General features: G+C 35.5%; 1 long non-coding RNA gene across 1 annotated transcript; it reads left to right on the top strand.

Annotated features, from left to right (window-relative positions):
- The first annotated feature begins 4,821 nt into the window (after positions 1-4,821).
- Positions 4,822-5,822, top strand: LOC116172757. The gene is made up of 2 exons (XR_004145744.1): positions 4,822-4,990; positions 5,628-5,822. It is a non-coding gene; the product is annotated as an uncharacterized LOC116172757 (long non-coding RNA).
- Positions 5,823-16,506: the final 10,684 nt, after the last annotated feature.

The following is a 16,506-nucleotide window of genomic DNA, read 5'->3' as shown; positions in this document are numbered from 1 at the left end:
CCACACAGAGAATAAAATATGCACTAATTTTGGAGTGGTTTTGGTTAAGGTGTTCCCTAAAAATCTGATCTAAAATTTCTATTACTTTGGTGTGATCCCACATAAACATACATAGGGAGATTCGATTCTACCTATGTAAATATTATGTTAATAGAATCATATCTCTTTATGTATTAGCAATAAAGCGCATGCAGTCATTATTATTTATGAAATCACAAAATTATGACTTCTATGATTTGACTTAATATTTTAGTTCTTAGTAAAGTGTCTATAGACCTTATGTACCAAATTTGGTTCAAATGGATGTAATACTTTAGCCCTAATTTGGAAAAATATAAAAAACTCAAAGTTTTTTTTTTACTTTGACACACTTGCGTATGCGCGATTCTGGCCTGTTATATATAAACTGTTTCAGGATAAATTGAATCAAATGACAGTGACTTGTTGGTGATTTTTTTGCTTTCTTTGCCATTTTTGAGGAATTGGTAATTTTTTTACTAATTTTTACGGTATTTTTAGCATTTTTGGTGTTTTTGTGTATTTTACTTTGATTTTTTTGCATTTTTCAGGTATAGCGCTAATTTTTTTGATATTTTACGATACCTATTTCTTTTGGCGAACTTACAAACCTTTGTTAAAGTTTTATTTTTCATGCAGTCTTAGATTTCTAAAAAATAATGCAATATTTTTCTTTTCTCGGTCGTTCCGGGTATCTTTACCTGTTTATAAATGAAGCCTAAAACCTCCATTATAAGCTAAATGCATGGTTAACGTTTTCTTGGAGTTGGAACGTGCTGAAGTCATCCACAAACGAATGCCCACTAAGGGATTAAATTTCTTTGGGATGCGCTAAGTGAGTCAGTACCTTACATACCTAGTTTCTACGACTGGCCTGCAGAGGGTGGAAATGAACCACCAATGAATTTCCTGTCTTATCTTACCTAATTGCTTCTTAACATAATTTTGCAATCTTATTCAGTTCCATCAATAAATTTATTTCATTTAATTTTTTATTTAAAATGTCATCTTTTTAAATTGTTAAGTCATTTTTGCTAGATTTTTAACTCATAATTGCATTTTTTATTTTGCATTTTCGCTGATTTTTAACGTCATTAAAATCCTAGCCCTAGCCATTACGCTACCTGGTACCACTTGCCGGTGCATTTTATCCGTGCAGGCTTTTCGGTGCATTTTCAATTTCCTTTTCTCCATTCTACGCCAAGCAATTACGCTTTGAGGTCGAGTCAAGCAATTTTAAAAATCGAAAACCATGTGTTTCTAATTGCAATGTTCAATTAGCATAACTCCGGCGATTGAACCTATGTTTTTTGGATTCGGATTTAGTTAGACAGGTGTCCTGCAATGCGTGGCGGGGGCTTTAAGTGTGGTTTTTTATTGATTACGTGAGTACGGCCATTTTGTAATCAATGTGGTACATGTGGAGATTTTTTAGGAATACTTCTGGGCTCGAACTGATCTATTGCAAATTGTTGGGATACATTCATTGTTTTGCGAGTAATCCTCTTCTTAGATGGAGATATGGGTGGGTGCTTCGTCATATGTATGTCTTTTAGGAATTCGCATACCGAGTTAATTTCCTTTACAACCATCTGAACGTATCATTACCGACACCTGTGGCTTATCACAACATCTGCAGACAGCTGCCATGCAATTACCCTATCAGAATTAGATCACTAGGTCAACGAAGAATTCAAAAGACTGCAGATTGACAATATTTAGATGCTTCTTTCTGAAGAGACGAAACAACGACATCTTCCGTATACTTTTATCGTTATAATTCGTTAACCTTCAACCTCTTCAAGGAGATATGCCACTGCATTCAATTAACTGTTTTAACATCAGTATATGATCCGCAATTCTTGTAATCTCTGTCGATATATAATCGAGTTGGAAGTTGGAACGCTCTATCTTGTTGGAGTACGCTACATTCCTTCCGAAGTAGTGCACATTTGAAAATCGTAAACGATACTGAAGCGGATTATAAGTAGACAAGGTCCTTCAGACATTAATCAGTTAATTAGATACCATAAGAGTTTCGGTTTGATCAGGTTTTCCGGTCTGAACGTTGAAATTGAGCTCACTTTCTGCGCCAGCGTCTTGAATTGCTCAGGATAAGACTTGTTCTAATACTGTTACCTGTACTTGTTATCGACGCGAAATTTGTCCGGAATATGATTTTGCTTGAGATTCTGCAAATCAATTTATTCGATCAGATTGAATTAGGGATTTTATTGATTTGTGGGAATTAACTATGAGAAATTTAACGTAAATGTGTTGAATTCGCGGGAAATGAGGGGAAACTTAATTTACATTTTTAAATTTAAAAATTGTCGTTGAAGGATAATATATTAGTATTTTCGTATTAAATTTACTTCCCGGGTATCTTCTCAGTTTTGTGCAGGGGTGGTGCTCAATTCGATGCGGAAATTATATGTCTACTACGAATCAACAGCTGTGTAGGTTTTCATGCCTTTTCAACTTACCCTGAGTAAGCTGGCCGTATATGCGGCGAGTTATATATGATTTAAAACAATATCTTGATATTTTGTTCAAGAGCTATCATTAGCGATAAAATCTGGGTGTATCACTGCGATTTGAAACAAGAATCGATGCGCCACCAAAAAAGCGAAGACGCAGTGTTCATCTTCAAAAATTATGGCAACTAGGATTGGAATCGGCCTGGTCCGGTCCGATCTTCTGAACCGAGCCTCGGACCAAAAAAATCAGTGGGGATCGGACCGGGAACCAAACTGATTTCGGCCCAGTCGGTCCAATTCGGTCCAAAGACTGATACAGAATAACCATCACTATCTGAAAATGATGACACACGAGGTTTAATGTTTTTCATTTTCAAAAAAAAAAACCTAAAAAATGAAATTCTTGGCTAATCTCAGAAATACTCAATTTTCCTTTTTCTATATGAAGGGTAGGGCATAATATTATAAATACCACCAGGCACTAGAAATAGTGGTACTGACCATGAAGTAACAGTTTTAAAATATGTATAATAATAAATTCCTTCTTTTATTGGAAATTCCTGTTTATTTCTCTAAAGTAGTGATATTAAGACCAAGAACGAGTAAATACAAGGACAGTGCAATTAGGGTTTCCAGGTTTTCGCTCTAAAAACAGAATACTAACAGCCATACACATATAACATTATAACTCAATAAAAAAATCTGAAAAAAAAACCATTCCGGGGTTGGTGGGTCTTTTATCTCTTGCTTGATTTTATTTAGAACTAGTAGTCCCAGCGAACTTCGTTCACCTTTGGTAAATCCCAATTTTTCCGTATCTCGTTTTCGTTTTCCCCTTTCCCGTGGGAACTTCGGGAAGTTCTTTAGGAGCGCCTTCAAAGAAACAGACTTTCTAAGTGTCAAGTCTCTTTTCGCCTTTAATACATAAAATCCTGATTTTTACGGGTTCCCTATCCCGTGGAAATTTCGGAAAATGTTTTCCTGTATTGCGTTCGCACCTCCGGATGCCGTATGGGGTCTTATGGACTAAATGCCTCTCTTACTAATCTGCATAATTCTTCGATAACGCTATCCTTGTTCCTCATCGCAATGATGCCAAACTCACATATGATTATATTTAAGTATAATCTCCTTGTGCTCTCATTGTCACGTTTGGTAAATATGTCCATAAGCGCCATACTGCATCTGGAGGTGTGAACGCGCTGTGACCGAGAAAATTTCACGGGCGTACGTGCAACCATCTCCAAAGTTTCATGGCAATCGGATGAGACCTTAGACCATATAGTACATGCGACTGCTATTAGCCCTATGCTTTCAATACAAAATGGGTGGTTACCGATAGAGGGCACTGTAGTCGTGGACATGTGAATCTCAGGTTAAACTAAAGTCGTATGAACGCCACTCGGATCGCGTAAAGAGTAGCTTTTATGGTAACCGCGTAGTACGGGAAGCTTTAAATACATTAACATTGCCCAACATTACCACATAATGCCGTTACAGTGTGCACATTTTAAATCCTCTGAGGTTTTGTGGGTTGAGTTTCCAGTTCCGTTCACTCTTCCTTCTATCGTTGACACTGATGAAGTGCTGACATCAAAAGAGGTGAGGGGACTATCAAAGTAAGAACGTATAAGAAAACTTCTTGGTCCCGGTTCCAGATTATATTGTTAAAATAATTTTTTTAAAATTTGTATGGCCCTTCTGCGCTTCCGTATGATCGCTTCTATTGGGAGCAAGATCTGTTCGGCAAGCGACTGTACAATAGCAATTCGTGTTTGTACAAGAAGTGAAGTTACAGCTAAAAAACCAATCATCTTCCTGCAGTAAATGTTACGCTTCCACTAGTGATTTCCCACCAAGAGCTTGTGTGCCAATTACAGCTTATTATATATTGTCAAGTTTCTTTCCCAATGGATGCGGTACGTCGTAATCGTCGAGAGCTAATTAAAGGAACATTAATCCAAAACAAATTCGGCATTTGACATTATTGACAATAAACAATCGTTATGAATCTATAAACAAATGGTTTTGAAATTCCTCGCGTTTTGTTTACATTTGTAGCAACATAACTTTTTAGGTTTGTTATGAACCAAGAGCCATCAGACACGTAAGTGAAATGCAGGGAAAATCTAGAGCTCTCAGAAATACATTGTATTATACAAATAAGGAAAATGAATTGATATGCAAAAAAACAGATCTATAAATTAAGATTTAATATCTACGTATAATCCCTATCTCTTAAATTACCAGCTATATTTGCATAACTCTTATCAAGGTTGTTTATAATGCGCCTTTAAATGATTCAGATTCTTTGTAACCATCATGTCTTAAGCTTAGACATGTTATGTTGCAATGTGTCGTTTATTTTGTAGCTTCTGAATTCTGCACACACATGAGCCTACGGTCATGGAGCAAGACAAAATTCAGTTGGAGAACTATTCCAGACCTGGATATTCTACAATGGCAGTAACAGTCACCAACTAGTTCTATTAGTAAGTTCTCATTTATGCAACTAAAGTAAAAGTGGTTTCGTATAGATTCTTTTATCAAGTTCATTAATGTTAATTTATGACCCTATAACTTACGTTTTAGATCTAGTTTTGAGTACCAATTGAACAGTTCTAAAAAAGAATGTCTTAATTTACTTTTATAACCCTCCACGCAACGACAACTCAATTTGTGATTAAGATCAATTAAATTATTTCAGTTGTTACACAAAAATTATGTAGATCAAGTCCTATTAACGTATACCATGTCAGGTGGAAAGGAGCGAGATGTTCGCGAAATCGCTTAAATTAATTTACGTATACCATAGCGGCTAAGTACAAAGCCATTTTTATTTCCTGGACTCCCACATAATTAGACTTTTTTGTACTGAATTAATCTGATGTTAAAACTGATAACGGTAACTATGTTGTTCGGAGTTATTCAAATTCTTCGGAGACTTTAGACAAAAAATTTATGGGGGCAAGTTTCGATCCTGTGAAGGAAAACGTGAGTATTTTGTGTATAAAATGGTTCAGATTTTTTTAAGCTTTGAATGTACGATAGCTTCTTGGTGAGTTGCATGCAAAATAAATTAATACGTTGTGAAATTAGCCTCTAACTCCTAATTACCTTTAATTATAGAAAATGGCGAACACTCAGCGCACAACAGGTGGTTACACATTTTCGATTCAGAAAGGCCTTACCTTCTCAATTAAATGGGAAATCGATGTCGATAAATCAATAACCTGAAATTGGCTATTTAATTAATGGCAATAGTAAATTTTGTGTTTTATACATAATTGGTAAAAAACGAATAAGTAAATGAGGTTTCCGATATTTAAACTTTCTTTCCTTAAAAATAAAATTTCTAAGCCCACATATGCAAATGAATGTAAAATATGTTTTCCAAATGTAAACACCTTATACTTGTCATTTTAAGTTTCTAATTAAACATTTTTTTTAAATTATTGCGAATCCCTCGACGCACATCATATTTTACAAGTTATATTAATTGACAACAGTTTTCATCTTGCGGGATAACCGCATGAGTGTACAAATAAGGTATTTCCATCACTTAGAATCACGATGATGTATGATACGGGTATGTTTACCTTTACACGACTAGTCGCCAGCTCTATAAATTATAGGGAAAAAAACTGGTAGATTGGCGACATTGGGTTATAGATACATTAGTAATTTCCTGGTTGGTTATACAGAATAATTAGTACTTGTATATAGTTTACAATCTTTTGGTCACTAATAGAGCAACTATTCTGTATTTTGCCGTATGACAACATGAATAACAATTTATTATGTAACTAGGTGTGACGCGACATTTTTTTAATACACGTGTCAGTGTGTTCTACGTGGTAAACAAATACAAGTATCGGAATTTTTATTGACGCAAAGGTGACTTAAAGGATATCGCAATGGGTGCTCCAAATTTCCTGCGAAAACTAAAAATAATTAGAATTGAATGAATCGAAAAATGTACAAATCCTGAAACTGAAATCCTTTTATACTGTACAAAAAATTATCCTTGTAATTATAAGAGGAATATTTTGGGAGACGTGTAATCCATTAAACGAATGTGGTGCAGAGTGCTCGAATTGGAACAATAAGGTTTCCCTTCAGAAACTTGACCATTTCTTCGGATTCTTCCAGTTCTTGTAACATTGTTTGGATTTTTAGGACTCTTCTATTTCTTTACATTCCCCGAATGTTCATTTTCAGATACTGTGGATTTTTTAAACATTCTTTCAAATCTACAGATAATTCAGCTTCCTCAGATCCCTGAAAATGTCTCATTTTTTCTGATGTTTCAGGTTTTTTTATTTTCTTCAGATTGCTTGTAAACTTCAGGTACTTCGGATTTTTCTCGTGTGTCAGAACTTTCAGTATCTTAATATCATTTACATTCCTCCCACTTGACAATTCCCCCTCGAGTTTTGAACTCCTTTATTTCCTTTAGATTCTTCTTCTTCTTATTTTTTTTTTGCTTGGTGAGGTTCTTGCTATTCTTTGGATGCTGTGGTTTCCCTATACGTACTAATCGGTTACTTTGACCACTCATGCCTACATTTAAACAAAGATGGATGTATCGTGAAAGGCATAGGTTGTCAGAAAAGAAAATAGTTACTGTTTCACCGTCAAGGCCGATTTGTTCTTTAAAAACTGAAAATATTTTTTAAAACCAAGAAAATAAACATTTTTGGTCTATCGCCCATACTGCTCCTTCGACACGTATACTCGCACAGGATCCAAGAAAGTTTCTTGTAATCAATTGGGACCTTCGTTAATCACGGATATTTTCATAAAATGGTTCCTAGCTATCTGTTACAGGAACTGTACATAATAATGGCCGTTTTGGATACTTCAATAATGGCCGTTTGCACCGACAAATTTAAGCGGCGCTTAGCTTAAGCGTAGCTTAAGAAGCATGGCAACCATTGTCTCAATAATCGTTACCATGGATTTTAAGCCTCGCTTAAGCTAAGCTCTGCTTAAATTTGTCGGTGCAAACCACCATTAGTATTATAAGAAGATGCAGTGACGGCTGAAATATTTACGACTGGAATAGAACTGATATACCTACACTCGCTCTCTCCTTCGATTCGGGGCTAAACAAAAACAGTACAGATGCGATGCTTTACTAAAATGAAAACTGGGAAAAATGTCATGAAGAAATTTGCAAATATAGAACCTGAAATAATGCCAACTTAGAAATATAGGTCTTTAACGGACAACCAGCGTATTTTACTCAACAAAAGCGTATAGACTGTTCGATTCCCAGTGTCAACGTTACTCCGCGGGGCCAGGGGTGTCAGAAAAGGAAGAGGGAGCACGGTGCTTCTCCATCCAATAAAATTATAGCACATCCGGTATATTGTTTTTAATATACAGGATGGAAATTTTGTCTGGATCTCTGAATCTGTTCAAAACAGCATCTTTTTAAAGAAGCGTTTTATGGTACCTATCCAAAATTATAAAAAGTTTGCTGCAAATCTACATACTTTAACATTGTGTTCGGTGGCGTACGTCTGCAGAGTCAAGGGGGGCATATATTTATTAATATCGACCACTATTTTTGTACATAGGTATTCTTAAAGTGCACACCTTTTGTACTGCTATATCCAAAAAAGTATACTCTTTAGTGATATACAAGTAAAACTAGTAGTTACCATTAAAAAAAGTACGACCCTCTTGACCATGCACACTGACCACAAATTTAAAGTACCTAGATTGGTAGCAAACTTTTCATAATTCTGAATACCATACAAAAATTATTTTGCAAAAAGGAGAACCACCGTTATTCCTCCTCTATTCCAAGTGCCCCCCCCCCCCCATTCTGTACACTGGTACACTCGTGAACACACCACTATCTTTTCGAAGAATTTTTTTCCTGCAACATTTTAGAGAAAAACATAATAATTTTTTCTTTTTCTCGCTGTCACCTCCTTTTCTCTTTAGTAGCTTAAATACGCCTATCAAGAAGACTCGCTCGTAAGGAAAATACAGAATAGTAGAACACCTATTTCAAGGGCGAGTTTTAATTGCACTTGTAGCGAGGTTTTGTTAAACGTGAATTTTCTATGGGGCGAGTTTCCCTATATAGGAAGCTCGTTGCTAGTTTCTTGGTGTGGATTGATTTTTCACGTTTTGAGTAAAATTCCCAGTATTCGTGGGCGAATTTCGAGTGTCGAATACCCCCGAGAGGAATACGTTCTGGTCATGGGGAGTACTTTACGACAGCGAGTATTTTGGAATTCCCGTGGATGAACTTGCTAGTGCTTGCGTAAATATACTGGGGAGAATTTTTATGGACCATCATTCCACGTTTTGTGGGCAAAGAGGATAATATTCCTGGTGGAACATTCGGGATGACGAAATATTTTGGGGGAGATGTTTTCTACTATCTTACTGGCGTCTACATCAACACTTAATTACGCGACTAGTACGTGGCATTGAGAGCACTTGTCAGTCGATGTATTTATTTATATATTTGAATTTGGATACCAGTCTTACTCTTATTTCCGGCCTGGCTTGCATGCCCTGCCGGCTTTGCCTGGTCTTGTTAGCTTCGGTTTGATGAAGGTGGTAAAGACAATATTAGGAGTCCTAGGTCACGCGTAACGCTCGACAGCCGAAGGTGTGCTCGGCGCGCTCGCCCCGATCGCAATTGTTTAAAGCGCATTTGTCCATTTGAAAGGGAATATGGCATTATAACTTCGTCAATGTGTCTTTGAAATTAACTAATATACACATTTAAAGGGTAAATAAAATAAATGTAAGATTATTGTTAATTATAAGTATTAGTTTTTCGCTTTATAATCGGTTATTATTTAATGGGAGCGCAACTGCAATGGCGCTGGCTTCCGATTATGATGACGCGGGTTCTAACCCCCCACAGTGCGCTTTTTTTGTAAAATAGACCGAGTCAAAAAGCAAAGCAAAAGGCACATGTACCTTTTGCTACCAAATATTCACCCCGTGATGTATCAGAAAGGTTAAACTTAACGTGCCGGTTAGATAGATAGAAAATAAGCTGCGCATTGAGTTTAACGTTAGTGATACATCATAATCACAGGGCTGAATTTCTCGGTTCGTCGGTAGGTGCAGCGATTACTGGTTTTGTAGTGGGCGCAGCGTTTTATTATGAAAAATGAACATCATAAGACAAGTCTTAATTGTCAGGTTCACAAAGACATTTTCCATGAAACAAAAGCTGAGAACAGTAAAACGCTTGTGACCGTGAAGAAACACCCAAGAGTACAAATAAGATACGAAGAATCGTTTACGATTTTCAGTAGGAGAATTTTTGACAAGACTTTTAGTCCAATAAACCTGATCCTTGAACTCGTAGAAATCGATTGGCGAAGGTTTGACATCGTTGTCGAGTTGGACGAGGAACAGACGGACGGATAAAACTCTACATCTCTATACGTCTACATCATCGAAAATATAAATCTTTTCTTCTCTAACTACACAAACTACCCTAATCCTTACACTTAAGAGTCATGGGCCTTTTAAAAATTCGTTATGTATACCAACTCACCATTAACATTAGGTCCCACAAGCCAGCAGAGCCATCTTAGAAAAATGAAGGACGAAATACATCAGAATTATAGGCTGATTATAGGCCCTTTTTGGACACTTGAACAAATTTTCAGGTGGCATCCTTTAAAGAAAAAAACTATGGCTCTGCTAGCTAAAGACGAAGCTAGCTGACCACTTGTGAGATTTGCTTCGAAGGCGAAAAATTCAGATCACAAAATTATAGGCTATTTATAGGCTTTTTTTAGACACTACAACAAATTTTCAGGCGGCATCCTTTAAACAAAAAAACTGTGATTTTGCTGGCTAAAGAAGAAGCTAGGTGATCACATGTGCGATACGTTATGCGCATGCCCAAAAATTTTTGCCTTGTAATTAATATCGATCCATTAACAGTGACTGTATAAAGACTCATATGCTCTATATCCGCCATGTTTTTCCCATATTCTTCATTGAGCTGATCGGTTTAATTGAATTGATAGATTTTGGCATTTTTCTATGGTTACAATGGTATTGCCACAACTGTTTGTGACTTGATCACCTTGGATTCCAAGTTAATTTCCGCCAACCCGATTTATTTGGTTAAAATATGGCGGATATCCCACCTACCAATAAAAAAACAACACCAAAGTATGACCAAACTGCCTCTATACAGTAGGTATACAGTCACTGTATCGCAATCCATTGGGCCCGTGAGTTAGAGAGAGAACGCATGTTTTTTGCCCAAAAATTGCGGAAGTTACCAGATTCTAGTAACTTTAATGTTAGGGATTGTTCCACCTGTTTGGAGACATCTGTCAAGTAGGTATTTGAATTTTCTTTTACTAATAAATCAAATATATAGCAAGTTGTTGTGTTTCAGGTTTTAAAAAAAGTAATGTTAAAAGTGTCTTAGTTGTCTACGCATCTTCTCTTATATTATAGGAGAAGAAAAGTTGAAACGGTATTCCTGAATTGGAAAGAAGTACAAAAAAAAAATTAAAATTATTCGTCTCATTATATTATTAACGAACCTCGAGATCGTTTATAATTTTGTATTGCTGCCTGTCTGTCCGTCTGTCTGTCAGTGTGTACGATAACTTTGTGTAGAAATGTCCGATCGCTTTAAAAATTGATATACACAGGTTCTTCAGGATATAACAAAGTTCGCAATTGTTTTTCGGCTACGTACACCAACGGGCCAAAAAGTTACGGACCAAAAACTGCGCAAACCTCCAAAAAGGGTTTCTAACTCTTGTTACAAAGAACATATGAATGTCCGGTTTTCTGTGTTAGTAAATATTCCTTAAACTTCAGGCAACTATGCAGATGCAAACAAAAATACTGCGCATACCCATAACAACTTTTGTATTTGCGCAATCCTAATTTTTTATTTGTTAATATATTTAAATGAAATTCTGTATCTAGGCACCTCGAATAAAAGTGAAACTAATGCCAAATCAAAAAATTTGTTTTGCGCATGCGCAGTCGGTTTTCTTTTATTTGTTAAGGTATTTAAATGAAATGTTGTATTCAAGCACCTCAAATAAAAGTAAAACTAATTCCATTTCAAAAAATTTGTGTTACAAGCTATGCTGATCAAGTGGGACAGAATCAACCCCTTAGGGTGTATTGTAAAAATGATGTATGTGTGAAGATCTCGAGGATCGTTTGGTATTCAGTTGTATCGGATTTTTGAAATATAAGTTAGAGTTTAAATAAATATATTAATTGGGCGAAAGCCCGTTGAGGGCCCAGAACAAGAGAGGGACAATAAATAGACAATAAATAAATAATTTTTATTTATCCACTACATCTCCGAGAGGGGCAAAATCAAACTGATCTGGATGATAGTTTTTTTTTGTTTAAAGGATGCCGCCTGAAAATTTGTTGTAGTGTCTAAAAAAAGCCTATAAATAGCCTATAATTTTGTGATCTGAATTTTTCGCCTTCGAAGTAAATCTCACAAGTGGTCAGCTAGATTCGTCTTTAGCTAGCAGAGCCATAGTTTTTTTCTTTAAAGGATGCCGCCTGAAAATTTGTTCAAGTGTCCAAAAAGGGCCTATAATCAGCCTATAATTTTGATGTATTTCATCCTTCATTTTTCTAAAATGGCTCTGCTGGCTTGTGGGACCTATTAACATTCACCGTCGAGTTACCACACCGTTTTTGTTCATCTAAAATAATAGCAAATTCATTTTCGTGAAGGTATGGGTAGATTTCTAGTAAAAATGATGAATTTAATTATCTACATTATCTACATATCTCTCACCGTACTTACAAGTAGAAAATCCGAAAATTACAATAATTACTTTATCAACGATACCAAGTGCGTTCTAATACCTGCACGAACGAATTTCATAACAAACCTCCACTTATAGTAAGTACGTTAAAGTTGCATTTCCTTTCGACTTGATTTTGAAGTGGAATTAGTATGCCCACACGTCTAAAGGCATTATATAGCACTAATTTAGTAATTATCATACAATAGATGTGGGCCGTACGAACTCTCTGAGGACACAGAATGACAACCGAGATCACCACCTAAGTATATTTTAAATACTTGAGACGCACCTATATTTTACACACATATAGGTATTTGCGTCAGTGTTTCGTGTGCCAACATTATAAATGGACTTAAGAGTAACGTTGTACTCGTAAGAAAGCAAAAGTGACTAAAATTGGATTTTGAAAGATCGCGAATACTCGTTATCGAGGTAATCAAATTAAATAGGTACTTTTCTAATCCGTATTGTGTAAATTAAACTTAAAGGGAGTGTTCGAAATAAAGAGGCGCGTGGGATCGAAATATGTAGATAGATATGCAAAAAAATATACATTTGACAATGGGTAGGTGATTGCTTATTTAACCACGTTACCATATTCATAATTATTTTAAATTAAGCGAGACTTCACGAGATTGGTCAAACGCACATTCACATTTTCCTTGTACAGGAAAATCAAACTCCTCATTCTAAATCAAATAAATAGATTTTAGAAAATTTGCGACATGACTAATGGAAACTGTAACACAAACATCTACCACTGACAGTTTCGTTTTGTTTTCAGTGGGCGAAAATATGCGACTGCATCACTAGGTGGGTCGCGTATGGAACTCGAATCAGCAGGTGCGTTTAGTTTGTGTAAAAGTATGATCGGTCCTAAACAGTAACTTCTTCAAAACATGACATATTACCATTTCAAGATATGTGATCGCTGTAACCTTAGTACCTGTACGTGTAAACCATTCTTTCGTTCATAGGATAAACCATTTTTGGAAACCCAAAAATCACCCATATTCAAGCAATCATAAATTAATTCATTCATTTATTGTTTGTTATCAGGTGAACACAGTCATTACCATTTCCTAAACTTTCTTTGTAATTTCCATGTAGATTAAAATTCAACAATCCATTACATTATAAATGTTAGTTAATTTCAATAACAGAATTAAAAGTGTAATCAGCAGTTATCTAAAATCGTTTTTTTGTTAGTCTTGAAACGACACTAATTTTAAGTGATTGGGTATAGTAAATAAGGTTGAATTAACCCTAGTTTACTGGCCACTAAAACTTTCAAGTTTACGGGCGTGGGGTGGAACGAACCGCAGGCCAAAATATTTAAAGAAAAAAAACTTATGGACATTGAAAGTGGCTGTGGGGTGCGATCCACCCCAGACCTGTAAATTAGGGTTAAAGTTGACTACAAACCTTCCACATGAAAACTATATTTTGTAACTAAAGTACCTACTACGGTACTAGGTACGACTGGTTTCGGCAATGTGCTATTTTCAAGTAGTGTAAAAAGTCTAAAAATTTAGTGTTAAGATTAAAATTTGTATGTATATATTTACATATGGTATACATGCCGAAACTAGTCGTAGTTCTTTTTTAATGCTGCAGAATGGCGTTTGCGACTTCATTTTGATATTTTTCTCTGCCTAGCACTAGGTATATGTAAAATTTGTGCTTTTGTCATGTGAAACCGGGTGTTGATATCTAGCCATCCGCTTTGGGTTGCAACTAAAAGTTGGAAATGTTGTTAATTGAGTTCATTAGTTTATTTTGTTTAATGAAGAAAAAAGTGGGTATGTGCATAGAGGAAATTGTATTTTCTCTATGGTATGTGTAAGGCGTGGCATATTTTTGCTAAAGATTTTATTATGGTAGGTAATGTTTGTATGGAATATTTACATGAATGTAATATGAGTAAAAAATTTCCGGATATTTAAACTCACGAGTTCAATTGGTCATGACAATTTAAACGAATACAGGATAAAATATCTCCGCGGTTTCTATTAAGCTCTACTTTTAATAGAACAACCATACCATAATCATACCATTCATCTTCTGTAGTTTATGACAATTGCACTCAGCACTGTCAATAATTATCATGTCATATCATCATAATGTCATTGTTGTGAAATTCAAAATTAATTTTACTAATTCCCAAACTTTTAACAAAAATCACTTATGTTTGATTTACTAATTGTATTGGACGAAATACAGATTTTAAGAATACGACTAGTAAACAGTCGTTTTACATTGTGAGGTTGATGAAAAAATAATTGAGGTAAAGTACATAATCCGCTGAGTCAAACAAGTTAGAAAGTACTCGATGTGCCGAGGTACTTAAGCGCGTTTTTGTGCAACGGATCCGCTTCCAAAATATAATCTGCAGTGACGAAAATCTTCAAAGCCGAGCTTTCTACGATGATGCCTTCGAGAGTTATACTTGCATTCACAAGCTGGGTACCTGTAGCCTCCACTTATGGATGGTTATAAAAACTACATTTTAGATGGTTTAGACCTTTCATACACTGGGGACTTTTTTGGTGATAATCTCAAAATTGTTCAATTGCAATTCCTATCGAGCTTTAGTTACATCACACTATTTTAAAGTTTATTAAAATAGCAACTTCTTCCCAAAACCAAAACTCGATATCTTGTTTCTTCAGGTGTCACATTTTATTATTTATTTTATTATTGCCTTTATTTTTTAGTGGACGGGGTTTCAGCCAAGGAAAATCATTTTTTCACTACTAGCGTCTGATGACATGATTATTAACCTTTTTTCCACTTGTAAAGTAGGCTTTCTCGGCATTTGTTCAAAGTGGTTAATAATGTGGACATTATTAACTAGTAGTCAATAATCAGAACTGTCACGCTGTCACTTTTAGAAAACACAACCCGAAATTTCGCTCAATAAACGTTTAGACAAGTTCTCTAAAATGAATAATTGCCACCATCCGCCATTTCCAGAGAAATTACATACCTAAAATTATCATATTTTGAAAAAATTCGAACGAAATTACTCTTTGAAAATATCTCAATGACAGAACAAAATACGGCCTGTTTGACTTGTACTTCTACGTACTTGATTGACATGTTAAATTAATAAACAAAAAATTCTATCCAACCGTTCACTTTCTTGTCAATATAACATGTTAATTTAGAGGATTTCAAGTGCTAGTAGTGAAAAAAATAGTATATATACCACGGTAGAGAAGTCTATTATTGCCTTCGCACCTTACACCCCTCGGCGCAAGCGCCACGCGATGTAATCTTGGTGCTCAGGCAATAATAATACTGTACTTCTCTACCTTGATATATAATGTACTATTATTGTTTTTGGTTTTGTTGTTTAGCGTGTGCTGTTTTAAGTGATGTTTAATTACAGATTTTTAAACACGAACACAATTTAAACTTTAACCCTAGTTTACTGGCCACTTATGGACATTGAAAGTGGCTGTGGGGTGCAATCCACCCCAGACCTGTAAATTAGGGTTAAGAACTAAATCTAACAAGAACAATTAAATATGAACATATAAAACACTTGCAATAACAACATGAACATCTTGACAAGCTAATTTAAAAATCAGTGCCCATCAATAAGACATAAAAAGGAGCGCATTACGAGCTTAGACAAGAAGACACACGAAGAAGACACTAGAGAAGTGTACCTATGCAGGGCCTTTGTAATTGCCCTAGAGCGTGTTAAGGCATAGTAAACATAAATCAATCCCGAAACATCTTTATATCTATGGATTATAAATACCGCATTATACCTATGCAATTCGCTAGATTGGTCAAGTTAATTTACATTTGTTTATAAAGTGACTGTGCGAAATGCAACCATAGGTTGGTGTTTGCCACTAGAAATAAGAAAAATTAGCAGACATTGTCAGATTACTAATTTTGACCGTAATTAGGAAACTCATGTCACAAAAAAACTTACTTTTAGCAATAAAAACACACTGTTAATTTCCCAACTATTTTGTTGGATTAATCGTGTCTATATCATGGGGATACTGTATGCGAGATACTGTAACCAATATACAGTCAGTCGTCAGAATTTCTGTCAAACACACTACGCAGACTTTGGGCATTGTAAATTTTTCTTTCCCTGTGAAGTACCTGCTTTTTCAGTGGATGCAGTGGCGGGCTAATGAAAAAGTCTCTTCGTGTAAACAGTTCCAATGAACCAA

The sequence above is a fragment of the Photinus pyralis genome, unplaced genomic scaffold (genome assembly GCF_008802855.1).
Source record: "Photinus pyralis isolate 1611_PpyrPB1 unplaced genomic scaffold, Ppyr1.3 Ppyr1.4_LG5, whole genome shotgun sequence".
In the NCBI taxonomy this organism is placed as follows: domain Eukaryota; kingdom Metazoa; phylum Arthropoda; class Insecta; order Coleoptera; family Lampyridae; genus Photinus; species Photinus pyralis.
The sequence above is the reverse complement of the archived record's forward strand: the minus strand, read 5'-3'. Positions and strand labels throughout refer to the sequence as shown.